This window comes from Macrobrachium nipponense, chromosome 5, assembly GCF_015104395.2.
Source record: "Macrobrachium nipponense isolate FS-2020 chromosome 5, ASM1510439v2, whole genome shotgun sequence".
NCBI classification, from domain to species: Eukaryota; Metazoa; Arthropoda; class Malacostraca; order Decapoda; family Palaemonidae; genus Macrobrachium; species Macrobrachium nipponense.
Genome location: NC_061107.1, coordinates 33,965,290 through 33,982,789, shown reverse-complemented (window position 1 = coordinate 33,982,789; position 17,500 = coordinate 33,965,290).

Sequence of the window (17,500 nt, the reverse complement as noted above, 5' to 3'; positions counted from 1 at the left end):
GTGCGCTATCGCCAAGTTGTGAAATTCCCTCAATGTTTGGGAATTTTTCTGTTTCACAGCCAAAAGGTTAATGTGTTTTTTCAAAGAAAAAGAACAGTCATGGAATGGCGAATACTTCAGAGAAACTGTTCTTACTGGTGGAGTATTTCCTCTCCTTAAAGATACTGAAAATGTGTTATCTGTTGAAGAAGTCACATTTTTGCATGATCAGGCACCATGATTCAAGGCTCTTCAGACACAGGAGCTGCTTCGAAACAGTGGTATCGATTTCTTCTCGTCAAGTGAATTTCCAGGTAGCTCTCCTGACCTTAATATGTGTGAAAACATTGGTAGTATCTTAAAGGATCGTGTTGAAGCGCAAACAGTGAACTATGATGGTATACCAAGCCTCGACGACCTGCGAAGAGATGTGACGGAAGTCCTCAGGGAAATGGGGTTGAGTCTCAGCTTTTTTGAGATTCACTGAAATCATACCCTTCTAGAATGCAGGATGTGGTACAGGAAGATGGAGGCCACACAAAATATTAAATACTCAGAAAGAAACTTAAATAAATACCTGTTATGAATTACTTTTGCTTTTGTCCATATCAATTTTAGTTTATGCTGTAAAGGGGGGCTCTAATTTCGAAACACCCTGTATATACATACACACACAAATGTATACATATATATAGTGTAAGTAAGCCTTAGGATTTTTTATAATGTATTAGCTTACTTAGGTTAGCTTTTAAGTTCCTCTTTCATTTCTGAAGGCTGTAAAGTTCATTGTTGATTCGCCTTCTTGTTAGTAGGGGTCTCCTCACTCCAGTGGTATTTTTGTGTAGTCTTGTTGACTAATCCTCCCTGTTTCTCCCCTCCATATTTTGGCTTTGCTGAGTTGACTTGAGACCTGATTTCCAAGCTGCAGGCAGTTTGTATCTGCACCCTGACTTGTGAGCCTGCTATCTCTCTCGGATTTACAGCAAGTCTCAGAAAATATATATCTTCAACTGGCAGTTTCTCCACATCTCTGCCATTTTATTATTGCCTCTGGTGCAGTATTTGCCAGAGGGCCTCGCTTGCGACGGTAAGGCGTGTCATCCTTTATTATAAAAAGTATTGATCAAGATTACTGGGATCACGGCGTCCATGATTATGAACGAGATGACTAGGATCACGGCTGCACTGCAGTAGTCAGATGAATTTTCTGATAGAGCTCTATAGTAATTGTATTGTGATTTGCCGTCCTCTGCCTTTATTGGAGTGCTTATGGGAGGAGACCTTCATCGCCTCATCATCATCCTTTAGAGTGTAAAATTCAGGTTATTCCTTTCTTTTGGTTATTTTCTATTCCTCTCTGGGCCCCCTTTCCTCCTTCAGAGGTTGAATGCGTTGCCTAATCATTTGGGTACATGTTGTGTAAGTGATTTTGTGATTTAATGTTAATGAAGAGGCCTAGTTATAACTTTCCTGTATTTTATTGAATTATAATATATGATTTTTTTTCATTTGTTTTGCTATCCCCCTTGAGTTATTCTTGTGCTGCATTTACCTGGGCTTCCTTCCACCTTAGTGGATTGCTGCCTTTTGAACACCTAAGTTTGTGGTATTTTGAATATTTATGGTCCTGTAGACCTAGAATGTGTTGTGGTCCAACGAGGCCATTACAAGTGGCGACCTTTTTGCCAGGATTGATCGTATCCTGTGGTGTTCTTTTTGCAGTGCAAGGGTAATTCTTGGGGCGTTGTTAGTGTTAGGTGGCATGGTTACACCTCCTCAGTGTTTGGTTGGCTGGCATTATTGCAAGTGAAATAATTTTGTTATAGGTAAAGTGTTTAATTATTCATAATCAAAATGGAGGATATGAATGTCGTAGAGTTGCTTGAAGGAGAGGGATGGCAGGATAGGTTGGCCGAATTAAACAAAGAGGAGTTAGAAAGTGTGGCAGATTTTTTCGAAGTGGAGAGAACGGTAACAATGAAGAAGGGTATACTATTGCTAAAGGTTTATGAGTGTGTTAAGGAGACTAAGACAGGAGCCAAACCCAAGGTTAGGAAAGAAGAGGTCTTGTCGGTAGAAATTTTGGATAGACAGATTAGTCTAAAACAAATGGAAATAGACCAGCAAAAAATGGTGTTTGAAGAGAGAGAGAGGGAAAGGAAGCATGAGTTAGCTAGATGGCTTTGCAAACGCCAGGGTCACCAGGGTCTCCTTCTCGTGTTGAGGCTTCCTCCTCCTTCTCAAATTTAGCTCAGGCTTTGAAGTTTGTTCCGAACTTCCAGGAAGATAATGTTGCGGAGTTCTTTATGTCATTCGAAAGAATTGCTAATAAGTTAGAATGGCCTATTGGATTATGGACTACCCTTATTCAGAGTAAATTGATTGGGAAAGCCCAAAAGGTATATGTAACTTTGGAAGAAAATCTCTCCTCGGATTATGAAAGTGTAAAGGCAATAGTGTGAAGGCATATGAGCTCGTGCCGGAGGCCTATCGGCAAAGGTTCCGGAATTTGAGGAAAAATGAAAATCAGACTTTCGTAGAATTTGCAAGGAGTAAAGAGCAATTTGCTACTGATTGGTTAAATCTGAAATATAAAGAGGTGGACGATTTTGATAAGTTAAAGCAGTTGCTGTTGGTTGAAGAGTTTAAAAGTTTGTACTCCTGATCGTTTGAAGGTTCATTTGGAGGAGTTGAAATTAGATTCCCTTCAGGAGGTTGCTGTGGCATCAGATGAGTACTTTTTGTCTCATAAAGATACTAGAAAGAGACGTTATCTAAGGAAAGATCACGTTGGGGGTTATTCTGAGAGATCTGGTAATTTTAATAATCGAAAGAGTGTTTCTCAGAATGTTCAATTAAATAAGGGTTCTTCAGAATGTTCAATCAAATAAGGTTTCTCCGAATGGTCAATCAAAGGTGTGGAACTCGCAGAATAACAGACTTGGGGAGTCGGGTGGTTTATGATCCACAAAAAGCTTAGGTATTTGACGAGTGCTTTTTTCTGTAAATAAGCGGGGTCATATCAAAAGAATCTGTAATGCTTGGAAAAGGTACATAACAGTAAAGTTAATCCGATGATGGCGGTTGAGAAAAGTACTAGTCAGGTTGGATCTCTGCCCTCCCCGACTCAATGACTAAGAAAGTCAGAGACTGGTAGTTCCTTCGGTGATTTTCTGGCCGTGGGGAAGTCTCGCTGAATGGTGAAGGCCAAGGGAGGAAAGTGAATATTTTACGTGTACGGAGCAGCACAATCATTAATTCTTAGAGATTCGGTCCCGAATGATTTTGTGTATGAGAATCGGGAGTTTGTTATTTTGAGTGGTTTTCCGGACACGGTAAAAATCGTATCCAATTGGTCTATTTCATCTTAGTTGTCCTTATTTTTCGGGGAATATCCGTTTGGCTATTGTAGATAAATTTCCGATTAAAAAGGTGGATGTGGTTCTCGGAAATGAGATTGTGTATGAGAATAAGTACGTGCCAATTGTGATTAATCCGGATGTGGAAGTAGCGGTAGTCACTCGTGCTAAAGCAAAGGCTGTTGACGCTGCAGAGTCAACAGTCGACGTTGATTTGAGTAGTTAGGACGTAGTGATGTAGCTGTAGATAGTAGTAGTGTTAGATTAAAACCCAAATTGGACTGTTAAAGAACTTGTTTCGGCTCAGAAAAAGGAGTTTGGTAGTTTCCCTATTGAGTCTGGTGAGATAGCGAACGTGACAGTTCCTATGTTTAAGGTAATTAATAGCATATTATATAGAGTAAGTAGACCAATGCATGCCTCGGGAGAGGATTACGAAATTATTAGACAGATTGTGGTTCCTGAATGTTACCGTCATGAGTTGATGTCATTAGCTCACGAGAATGCGGGACATTTTGGTATTCACAAAACTGTCGGTAGGTTATGAATAATTTCTTCTGGCCTAAGTTGAAAGGTGATGTAAAAAAATTTGTTAATAGTTGTGAAGTTTGTCAGAGAGTCGGCAAAACCTAATCTACCTATTCCAAAGGCTCCATTAATACCTATCCCTGTTGTGTCTGAACCTTTTCGTGAGGTGTTAATTGATGTTTGTTGGTCCTCTCCCAAAGTCAAAGAGTGGAAATGGAGTATATTTTCACTATTATGGATCGTTATGTCTCGGTACCCCCGTGGAATTCAAAAAATCCCCTTGCGGTCCATAAGGAGTGAAAACGATTGTAGAGGCATTAATAGGTTTCTTTTCAAAATTTGGCTCCCGAAGGTAATTCAGTCTGACTGCGGTACTAATTTCACGAGTCGTTATTTTAAGCAGAAAATGACTGAATTGGGCATTAAACATGTTAACGTCTCGCCTTATCATCCAGAGTCACAGGGTGCTTTGGAAACGTTTTCACCAAACTATGAAAAGTATGTTAAAGAAATATTGTATTGTGAATGGGGTTTTTTTTTTTTTTTCTGAATGGGATAAAAACCTTCCCTTCCTCTATTCGCTTTCCGCTCTATTCCTGGTCAATCTCTCGGTCTCTCTCCCTTTTAATTTGATTTTTGGACGTTCTGTAAGGGGTCCGCTGGATATGGTGAGAGAGGCTTGGGAGGGAGATGCCCCAGATTTGAATCTGTTTTGATTACCTTAATAATTTGAATGCTAAATTAACCAGGGCTTGGTCTTTTGCAGGTGAGAATTTGTTGAAAAGTCAGAAGAAATGAAAATTTATTTTGACAGAAAGACTGTGACCCGGGACTTCGACGTAGGACAGAAAGGTACTGGTTCTGTTACCTATCCCAGGTAATTCTCTCAAAGCTACCTTCCAGGGACCATGGAAGGTATTGAAGAAGGTAAATAATGTTAACTTCTTGGTGGAAACCCCCAATAGGAGAAGGCCTCATCAATTAGTACATATAAAATATGATGAAAAGCTTTCCATGAAAGAAGAATGGTTAGGCCAATTGCGGCTCTTCGTGACAGTAGAAATGACTTTGTCGGTAATAATGCTTCTTTTTTCAGATGAGCATAATAATGATTCCTTTTCAGAGGATAGGGACGTTACTTGAAAGATAGTGAATGGCTGGCAGGTAATGTCGAGGCTTAGAAAAATTACCTCAGATGTTGAGTCACTTGGGTAAGGATGAGCAACAATCCTTGAGAAATTTGGTTTTAAAAAATAAAATTAAGGACTTGTTTTTCTAATGTGCCCGGCAAGACCACGATCTTGCAGCATGACGTGGACGTAGGGGACGCCACGCCCGTGAAGCAGGCTCCTTATAGGTTGAACCCAAAAAGAATGAAATTGTTGCTAGAGAGGTTGAGTATATGCTCAAGCATAATTTAATTGAGCCGAGTTGTAGTCCTTGTCATCTCCGGTTGTGTTGGTAAAGAAATCGGACGGAGACATAGTCTTTGTTTTGATTACAGGAAGCTAAATGAGGTGACCAAGGCTGATAGTTTTCCATTGCCTCGAGTGGAAGACTGCATCGATCGTATGGGTCGTGCTAAGTATATTACGATTTGTTTGACTTATTAAAAGGAATATTGGCAGGTGCCTCTGTCGGAAAGGGCCAGAAGTGTTTCGGCTTTCGTAACACAGCAGGGGTTTTTATTTCAGTGTAAAGTAATGCCCTTTGGCATGAAAAATGCTGCTGCCACCTTTCAGAGACTTATGAATTCGTTGGTTAGTGGTCTAGAGGGGTGTGTGGTGTATATTGATGACTTGGTTATTTTTAGCGACGACTGGCAGTCGCACCTGAAGAGAATTGAGGCCTTATTCAAAGTACTTAGGAAAGCAGGCCTGGTTATTAATTTAAGAAAGTCTGATTTCGCAAAAGCAAAGGTGGTATATCTTGGACATGAGATAGGAGCAGGTATGGTAGCTCCTAAGGAGGCTAACATTGAAGCCATTCGTAAGGTGGAGGTTCCTAAATGTAGGAAAGATTTGCGAAGGGTATTGGGGATGGCAAGCTATTATCGTAGATTCATTCGCAATTTTTCAGACATTGCGGAACTCTTACTGCTTTGTTGAAGAAAAATGTTACCTTCGTTTAGAGTAAGGAGGCTCAGGATGCATTAGATAAGATAAAAAACTGATCCTCATTAGTCGGCCTTTGTTAACTGCTCCAACCCAATTTTGATACTCCATTCCAGCTTACCACTGATGCGAGTGATGTGGGGGTTGGGTTGCGGTATTGAGTCAGGCTGACGGAAATGGTATCGTCCACCCGGTGGCGTATTTTTCTAAAAAGCTCACTTTGCCTCAAAGAAAATATTCCACAATCGAGAAGGAGACGTTGGCCTTGATCTTAGCATTAACTCATTTTAATGTCTATCTCTCCTCCTCAGGTGTGCCCATTAAAGTTTGTACAGGACCATAATCCCTTAACGTTCTTGAATCGGTACAAGAATAAAAATCAAGAGATTGATGCGCTGGAGTATTTTGGTCCAAGAATTCGATCTACAGTTTAAGCATATCCCAGGTAAAGAGAATATGGTGGCCGATGCATTGTCCCGGCTGGCAGAGTAAGTGCGAACGAGGTAATTATAAGGGTTTTTCTTTACCTGTTGGTAAGTTTCCTGTCACTCGTATTTCCTAGTTTGAGTATTAATCGTTGTTTTATATGGTTTCTTTATTTTAGTGTGATGGTTGAACAAATTATGATTTAATATAACATTCCAATGTTGGATATAATAACTGTTGATTATATTATTGGATATGATAGATGGATATTGACCATCTGTAAGATAATGTTAGTTGATGGATTCAACTGTTATTCTATAGGTTAATTTATGCCTTTAATTGCTTTTGGAGGTGGTGAAGTTTATAATGAACTGGTGTTATTTCTGTGATTGAATATGCTTAAAACTGAGGTTGCATAAAAATTATCTGGTTGTGTGGTGGTTTAGGTATTTATGAATGATCCTATATTGGACTCGTGTTTTAGGCGATGGGTATTTATTACGTTAGTTGGGTATGCAAATTAGGTTAAGATTTTTTGTGACAAACTGATTTGTTTATACACCCCTTTGTCAGGAGTGTGGACTCCATATAATTGTTAATAGTGCTTAAAAGAAAAGTGCTGTGTTAGTGCTGTGACATGTTATGTGTTCAAGACACTTGGGTGCATGTACAGGTGTTATAATGGTGTAAGGTCAATGTACGTGTGCTATGAAGGTTGTGCTGTGAAAAAAAGTACAGCTAAGGTGTAATGATATTTTTGGGACATTTAATCATTATACCTTCGCGGCTTTGAACAATTCACAAGGAAAGAGGAACCTTTCCCTTCACATACCTTGTCATTCTGGTGTGAACAGCAGAATGGTGTACTATTTATATTTGACGAAGGATGTGGTGTATAATTTAAGGTAGCCTATGAGGCATTAAGGATGTCGCATATTAGTTTAAGTATTTACAAGTTATCCAAGTAATGAATCCTTTATTCGGACACTATATTTTGTTGGTGATTAGTGTATGACAATTTGGTTTTATAGTATATATCATTTTTCTTAGTTGCCACTCCCTCTCTCTTGCAACCTAGGTGATCCCATATTGTGATAATCAATTATTGATACAGGTTGTCTTATGATTTTAGTCCTAGGTGAAGGACTTGGTGCAATTATTTAGTGTATGGTGTTAAAGTGACTTTTCATTTGTTAACATTTGTAATTCCTTTGTTAATTGTTTATATTATATTTCAAGTGTGTATATTGGATACTTAATTCCCTTAACTTTAACGTAAACTTTTGCATATTTGTTTTAACTTTTGAAATTTTGTCTGGAAAAATTTTTTTTTTTTCTCTCTGGGTGAGGAGGTGTAAGTAAGCCTTAGGATTTTTTATAATGTATTAGCTTACTTAGGTTTAGCTTTTAAGTTCCTCTTTTCATTTCTGAAGGCTGTAAAAGTTCATTGTTGATTCGCCTTCTTGTTAGTAGGGGTCTCCTCACTCCAGTGGTATTTTTGTGTAGTCTTGTTGACTAATCCTCCCTGTTTCTCCCCTCCCTCCATATTTTGGCTTTGCTGAGTTGACTTGAGACCTGATTTCCAAGCTGCAGGCAGTTTGTATCTGCACCCTGACTTGTGAGCCTGCTATCTCTCTCGGATTTACAGCAAGTCTCAGAAAATATATATTCTTCAACTGGCAGTTTACCTCCACATCTCTGCCATTTTATTATTGCCCTGGTGTAGTATGTTTTTTGCCAGAGGGGCCTCGCTTGGCGACGGTAAGGCGTGGTCCATCCATTTATTATAAAAAGTATTGATCAAGATTACTGGGATCACGGCGTCCATGATTATGAACGAGATGACTAGGATCACGGCTGCACTGCAGTAGTCAGATGAATTTTCTGATAGAGCTCTATAGTAATTGTATTGTGATTTGCCGTCCTCTGCCTTTATTGGAGTGCTTATGGGAGGAGACCTTCATCGCCTCATCATCATCCTTTAGAGTGTAAAATTCAGGTTATTCCTTTCTTTTGGTTATTTTCTATTCCTCTCTGGGCCCCGGCCCCTTCCTCCTTCAGAGGTTGAATGCGTTGCCTAATCAATTTGGGTACATGTTGTGTAAGTGATTTTGTGATTTAATGTTAATGAAGAGGCCTAGTTATAACTTCCTGTATTTTATTGAATTATATATATATTGATTTTTTTTCATTGTTTGCTATCCCCCTTGAGTTATTCTTGTGCTGCATTTACCTGGGCTTCCTTCCACCTTTAGTGGATTGCTGCCTTTTGAACACCTAAGTTTGTGGTATTTTTGAATATTTTATGGTCCTGTAGACCTAGAAGTGTTGTGGTCCAACTGAGGCCATTACAATAGATATATATATAAATAATATATATATATATATATATATATATATATATATATATATATATATATATATATATATATATAATATTATATATAATAAGCCAGATAAATAAGTAACCCCAGTGATAAAACTGACGGCACGAAAAATGTGTTCCAAAAACGAGCAGATTTTACAACAAATGCAATTACCATTAAGAGAGAGGACCTACCATGAGCCACGACGTCCAAGAAAATGGCATCTCTTGCTGCAGCCACTTACGGAAATGAGGGATTTGTAAGAGCGAGAATTAGTTAAAGCTGATCTTATGGATGGAACACATCTGAGGAAGGTGCAATGTCGCATTTGCCATCCATCGGCCTAAAATATACAAATTAAAGATGTAAGGAGACTGAAAAAAAAGGGAAAGTATCTATCATTCAGTTTTTCCTGTTGAAGGGATAGATAGAGAGAGAGAGAGAGAGAGAGAGAGAGAGAGAGAGAGAGAAGCAGGGGCCATACTGACAGACAGAACAGATCACTCTTTATATCTCTCCCTTTCACTTATCTATCTTGATATCTGTCTATATACAGACCTTTCCTTACAGACCTTACATCTTGTTCAGGTTGCCCCAGGTCCCTCAGTGTGAGGCACCTCAAATGTCTACTAGAGAGTTGCTAGTGCATCTTCCGGTATATTTTGCATCTTCCAATCTTGGATGGTCTGGGATGCAGCTTAGATATTGGTCGAGCTTGTTCTTAAACACATCTACGCTCACTCCTTATATATTACTCAGATGAGCTGGCAACGCACTGAATAGACGCTGCATTATCGATGCTGGTGCGTAGTGGATTAATGTCCTGTGTGCTATCCTTATTTTTCCTGGTATAGTTTTGGGCACTATTAATCTACCTCTGCTTGCTCTTTCTGATATTTTTAGCTCCATGATGTTTTTGGCAATTCCTTCTATCTGTTTCCATGCCTGAATTATCATGTAGCGTTCTCTTCTCCTTTCTAGACTATATAATTTTAAGGATTATAGTCTTTCCCAGTATTCAAGATCCTTCACTTCTTCTATTCTAGCTGTAAAGGACCTTTGTACACTTTCTATTTGTGCAATATCCTTTTGATAGTGTGGGTACCATATCATATTGCAATATTCAAGTGGACTACGAAAATATGTTTTTTAAAGCAAAATTTTGTGTTCAGCTTTTCTTGTTTTGAAGTGCCGTAACAACATTCCCATTTTTGCTATACATTTTGCCAATAGAATTGCTATTTGATCATTGCATGACATGTTCCTATTCATCATCCCACCAAGGTCTTTAACTGCTTCCTTATTTGTGATTGTCTCATTATTAGGTCCCCTATATGCATATAGCTTTCCTTCTCTGTCTCCATAATTTATTGATTCAAATTTATCAGAGTTAAATACCATCCTATTTACCTCTGCCCAATCATATACATTGTTTAGGTCTCTGTAGCGCGTTCCTATCTTCATCACAGGTAATTTCTCTACTTTTTCTTGTGTCATTGGCAAAACTACTCACTACCGAGTCCTTAACATTACTGTCTATGCCTGCAATCATAATAACAAACAGTAATGCAGCTAACACCGTACCTTGTGGCACACCGGATATTACCTTAGCTTCATCCGATTTCTTATCTTTGAAAAAAATAAAATATGGTTTTTCTGTTGTGTAAAATTCTTTTAACCATCTTCCTCCCCACTTTTTTTTTTATCCACTATATTATGTTTTCTAATTTTCTTCGCTAATACATTATGATCTACCTTGTCAAAAGCTTTTGCAAAGTCTAGATAAACCACCTCTGTTTCATTTCCGCTTTTCATATTTTTGTAAATGTTCTCACGGTGGACGGGTTTGTGTACTTTTTCCGGGTATGAAACCATGTTGTCCTATATTAAACAAATTACTTTTTATTAAATGTTAAGGTCTCTTTGTAGCGCGTTCCTATCTTCATCACAAGTTATTTCTCTACTTATCCCTGTGTCATCGGCAAAACTACTCACTACCGAGTCCTTAACATTACTGTCTATGCCTGCAATCATAATAACAAACAGTAATGCAGCTAACACCGTACCTTGTAGCACACCGGATATTACCTTAGCTTCATCCGATTTCTCATCTTTTGAAATAACTATCTGTTTTCTGTTGTGTAAAATTCTTTTAAACATCTTCCTACTTTATCCACTATATTATGTTTTCTAATTTTCTTCGCTAATACATTATGATCTACCTTGTCAAAAGCTTTTGCAAAGTCTAGATAAACCACCTCTGTTTCATTTCCGCTTTTCATATTTTTGTAAATGTTCTCACGGTGGACGGGTTTGTGTACTTTTTCCGGGTATGAAACCATGTTGTCCTATATTAAACAAATTACTTTTTATTAAATGTTAAGGTCTCTTTGTAGCGCGTTCCTATCTTCATCACAAGTTATTTCTCTACTTATCCCTGTGTCATCGGCAAAACTACTCACTACCGAGTCCTTAACATTACTGTCTATGCTGCAATCATAATAACAAACAGTAATGCAGCTAACACCGTACCTTTGTGGCACACCGGATATTACCTTAGCTTCATCCGATTTCTCATCGTTTGCAATAACTATCAGTTTTCTGTTGTGTAAAAATTCTTTTAACCATCTTCCTACTTTATCCACTATGTTAAGTTTTCTAATTTTCTTCGCTAATACATTATGATCTACCTTGTCAAAAGCTTTTGCAAAGTCTAGATAAACCACATCTGTTTCATTTCCACTTTTCATACTTTTGTATATGTTCTCACGGTGGACTAACAGTTGGGTTTGTGTACTTTTTCCGGGTACGAAACCATGTTGTCCTAGATTAAATAAATTATTTTTTGTTAAATGTTTCGTAATATTTTTCTTCATTACCCTTTCATATACTTTCATAATATGTGGTGTTAGACTCGCAGGCCTATAATTACTTGCCTCTAGTCTTGATCCATTTTTGAAAGTAGGGGTAATATATATGCTAATTTGTGCTCATCATAAATCTTGCCTGTATCTACACTTTGTCTTAATAATATTGCAAGTGGCTTTGTGATAAAATGAACTACTTTCTTTAACAAAATAGCATGGACACCATCAGGCCCTGCTGCAGCTCCATTTTTATTTTCATTAATAGCCTGCACAATATCAGCTTCATTAATATCTATGTCTGCTAAATATTCACTATTTTCATCCCTTACTTCTATATCATTATCTTCATTATCAATTCTAGGGGTGAATTCTCTCTTATATCATTCTGCCAATATGTTGCATATTTCCTTTTTTTCTTTCGTTAATCTCCCTTCAATTCTTAGAGGGCCTATTTCTATTCCTCTTTCATTCATCCTTTTTGCATACGAGTACAATAGTTTGGGGTTTTGCTTGATATTTACTAGGGTTTTTTCTTCCAAGTCCCGTTTTTCATTTTCTTTTGATTGTATAATCTTTTGTTCTGCATTTCTATCTTCCTTTTTAGTCTGATCACTTTCCATGTATTTTTTTTTTTTTTTTTTTTTTTGCAAGACCTTTTTTCCACTTTCTGATTTTCTGGAACAAGATCCTTCTGTCTCTTGGTATGCATGACTGATGTTTACTTTTCTTCTTCGGTATATATTTATCCACTATTTTCTCTAATATTTTATATAATATCTGTATTTACCTTTATATCATCACTTACAAAAATGTTATCCCAATCTTTGCTTAATTCTTCATTTATTTCTGACCATTTTATATTTTTACTGTAGAAGTTGTATTTTCCATATCCTTCCCACTTTTTCATTTCTCTCTTATCTCTGTTTTCACTTGCTTTGGAATGGACTGTTATTTCTATGACATTATGGTCTGAAATACTCGCATTATAAACTATTATTTCTTTAACATAATTCACCTCGTTCACAAATACTAGGTCTAAAGTATTTTCCTTTCTTGTTGGCAGGTGATTTATTTGTTGAATGTTGTATTCTAGTAGCACATCTAATAGGTTTTCGAATTGCCACTTATCTTCTGCACTACTATTACTCTCTTTTTTATATGTATAAATACAACCACAATCTCCTATTCGTTCTTTCCAGTCTACGAAAGGAAAGTTAAAGTCTCCGAATAGGAGAATAGTCCAGTCCTTGTGATTTCTACATATATCATCCAATTTTTTATTATTGTGTCAAACTCTTTAGTATTAGGGGGTCTATATATTACTATGTTAATTAATTTTTCAGATTCAAATTCTACTACTATTAGTTCACATTCTAAGTTACTATATTTCTCACATATTTTTCCTTGTTTTTTGTCTTTCCCATATATCGCGGTTCCCCCTTGAATCCTATTTTTTTCTATCTGATCTATAAGTTTGGAACCCTTTTATTTGATCGTCATTCCCAGTCTCTTAGGAATACCAGGTTTCACTTATATTCATTATATCTATTTTCTTTTCAATTTGGGTTAGTTCTTCTAAGTACTCTATTTTTCTTTTTGAGTTACTCGTAACTAAACCTTGCGCATTCATCACTATGTTGGTTTGCTTGTTTTCTCCTTCATTTTATATGGGTAATAATAAAGATTTTCCCACATCTTTTTCCTGTTCTGGTATATTGTTCTTTTCTTCACTTCCAGAATCTGACATAAAAAAATCCAAACTTTTCCATAATATTTGATCTTCCTTCATCATAATTATTCATTTTGTGCCTGAATCTGCAATTTTCTCCGTATCTGCAATATCCTCTTGCATCGTACATACACTATTTATGCGAACCTTCTCTTTTCCAACCTTATGATTTCTGTTTTGTTATTATTATTATTATTATTATTATTATATTATTATTATTATTATTATTATTATTATTATTATTATTATTATTATTATATTATTATTTTATTATTAATTATTTTTATTATTTTGGTTTATCACAGTCACCCTATTTCACTGGATGTTCTTATAGTGTGGGGTTTCAGGTTACAGCCTTCTTCCTTAGGAGTCCATCACTTTTCTTACTATGTGGGCTGTTTCCAGGAGCACACTCTTCTGCATGAGTCCTTGAGCTACTTCAGCATCTAATTTTTCCAAGTTCCTTTTCAGAGATGTCAGGATCGAGCCTAGTGTCCCTATGATTATGGGTACAATTTCCACTGGCGTATCCCATGTCCTTCTTATTTTTATTTTCACGACTTGATACTTATCAATTTGTTTTTTTTCTCATCTACTCTGGTGGCCCATGGTATTGCGACATCAATGAGTGATACTTTCTTCTTGGTTTACTTGCACGTATCACCCTATCTGTTCTGATACCATAGTCCCAGTGGATCTTTGAGTGATCGATTTCTTTCACTCCCTTTGGTTGGTGCTCGTACCACTTATTACTGCAAGGTAGCTGGTGTTTCTTGCACAGGCTCCAGCGGAGGGCTTTTGCTACTGAATCATGCCTCATTTTGTACTGGTTCTGTGCAAGGGCCGGACATTCGCTTGCTATGTGGTTTATGGTCTCATTTTTCGTATTGTACTTCCTACAAATGGGAGAGATGTTATTTCCATCCATCGTTCTTTGAACATATCTGGTTCTTAGGGTCTGATCTTGTGCCGCTGTTAGCATTCCTTCTGCTTCCTTCTTGAGTTCTACCCTCTGTAGACATTGCCACGTTTCATCGCTGGCCAGTTCTTTAGTCTGTCTACATTTCCTGATTAACTTAATATCATTTATTCACACATTTAGTACCACAAAATCATTTTCTTTGACTTTGTTAGAATTCTGCTTCATCTTGAATTAACATTCTTGACTTCCTACTTAAAATGTTAGTATCAGGGAACCTCTTCGGTTTCCTTTAGCTTATATCCATATCCTGTTCTATTTTCCACTTAATGCAATTAAAGTTTTTATACAGGCATATATCTTTTTTTAAACCTCCGCTATTTAACCAATGACACCATCCACACAATCATATACTTATATAAGATTTCAAATTTCTTTAGAAATTACAATATATATACTATATATATATGAATGTGAGCTATTCAGATTAATTCATATAAAACTCATTCTTTATTTTTCTGTAACATTGGAATCACAAATAACTATAAAAAGACAAATATTTCAAAGGTTATTTAGCATAAGAATTCCTTGGTAGAAATGACATATCTATTCTTTAAGAGTCTAGCTATATCTTTTGTTTACGCAGCTTTAAAACCTTGGATTTAGTTATTGCACAAATCAGAGAATCTCGATTTCCTAATCAAGATACATAAGTAACTAAGTATCTTGAACATGTTGAGGTCACGCTTTACAGAATTCAAATGCTTGAATTGTGTCAAATTTAGTTATAACTTCTGTCCCATTAAATAATGGGAAAGTAAGATATTGAGTTGAAATGAATAATTATTTAATTTCTTCAAGAGAATCTTATTTTCTTTGTGGAATTTTATTTACGATGCAAAAGAAAGTCACTTTAATTTTTTGGTAGGACCCAGAAAATTTTCTGAATGTTTCAACAGAAGAAGGCTTAGGTTATGAAAAATATCGATACCTAATACGTGCTGATCTATATTTTCTGTAATACCAGAAATAGTTTATTTAAAATGATAGATTGTGAAAAGTCCCATTCTCTGTAAGATATGTTGGAGTACTGTTCATGCTAATGTACAATGGTGCTTGGCAAGATTTATACACAAGCTGCCATGTTTACTTAACTTGAGAATTTCAGACTAGCAATCAGTAGCCTTTACGTTCCCCATTCCCACAAGTTAAATATTCGTTTGGGAAGTGAGTCTACTAAATCAGCAGTTCTAGTCTCTCTCTCTCTCTCTCTCTCTCTCTCTCTCTCTCTCTCTCTCTCTCTCTCTCTCTCTCTGTGTGTGTGTGTGTGTGTGTGGATGTGATACAAGGAAAAAAAACGATATAATAGTCAAGTATATCTCCAGCAGATCCTGTTACTTTTGTTCACAGAGAGAGTGTTGCACTTTCCGTTGGTGCAACGGAAAACCTTTGAGAATCCCTCATACCAGGGCAATGAATAGTGTAGCAGGCCTCCAGCTGAGTTAGACCAACAATATAAAAACAACTGTATGGTAGGCCTTGCAAAGAAAACAACTAGATCGCTTAAGCAATAATGTTCATTTTAAGGGTCAAACGGATTTGCTAGAAAATTCTCAGTCAAATTCAAAGGTGTTGTACATAAACATGTTAGCATTAATGTTCCTCAATATGCTGTAAACGCATGTTATCCTTCATGGCTGAATCCTTCGCGCATTTTTCGGTTATATATGCTAAGGGGGAAATGAAATTCTTTCCTTAAAGCATCTAACTTTGACCCCCTTTTCACTTCGTGTCTATCTCTGTTTATCTTTGCATCTTTCTCATTTCATATAACTAGCGGAAGTTCAAATTTCAAATTTGACATGCAGTTTAAGTAAACAGTGACCTATTATCGATACAAAGGTCACGTGTAGGAGAGAAAGCATATTTTCTATAAGAGATTCATAAATAAAAATAAGGTTTTTGCCGTCAAAATTTCTAACTAATAGTAATATGGCAAGCAGAATGAACATGGAACTTTATCCAGTAATCGAAAACCCATGCACCTGTTAGTATGTTTCCCATATCACATATTGACAAACCTGTCATACCCACTAAATTCAACCTGAAAATCACGCATGTGTGTACATATAAACGCATTTGCAGGTATATATATATATATATATATATATATATATATATATATATATATATATATATATATATATATTATATATATATATATATATATATATATATATATATATATATATAATATATATGTGTGTGTGTGTGTGTATGTGTGTTTGTGTGTGTATGTGTTTGTGTGTGTGTGTGTGTGTTTGTGTGTCTGTAAATAAATTCTTCTGCTAAAACAGGATACGTATTAAGTATAGAAGGCCTATTAAAACACACTGTTTAGAAACTATGGCGTATTTTCGTTGGACTTATACCCACCCTTATCAAGCAGTGAATGACAGAAGGAGTTTCATTGTTAAAATATATAGTGGGAGATCTGCCTTGGGGCGTCGCTATGCCATCGTGGGTTTTGTTAATTGTCTTAATCTGCTTCGTCATTACCTTAAGGAAGATGTTGTCTATCTGGTCAGAGTCCCTGGCTCCAGATAGACAACATCTTTCTTAAGGCAACGATGAAGCGGATTAAGACAATTAAAAGAACCAATGAAACTACTTTTGTCATTCACTGCTCGATAAGGTGGAAGTAAGTCCACCGTAATATAGTCTTTAGCTCTAAAACAATTTGTTTTAGTGGGTCCTCTATACTTGATATATATCAGTATATATATATATTATATATATATATATATTACTATATATATATATATATATATATATATATATATATATATATATATATATATATATATATATATATATATATATATATATATACTGTATATATATCAAGTATAGAGGACCCACTAAAACAAATTGTTTTTAGAGCTAAAGACTATATTACGGTGGAACGTTACTTCCACCTTATCGAGCAGTGAATGACAAAAGTAGTTTCATTGGTTCTTTTAATTGTCTTAATCCGCTTCATCGTTGCCTTAAGAAAGATATATATATATATATATATATATATATATATATATATATATATATACTGTATATATATCAAGTATAGGAGGACCCACTAAAACAAATTGTTTTAGAGCTAAAGACTATATTACGGTGGACTTACTTCCACCTTATCGAGCAGTGATGACAAAA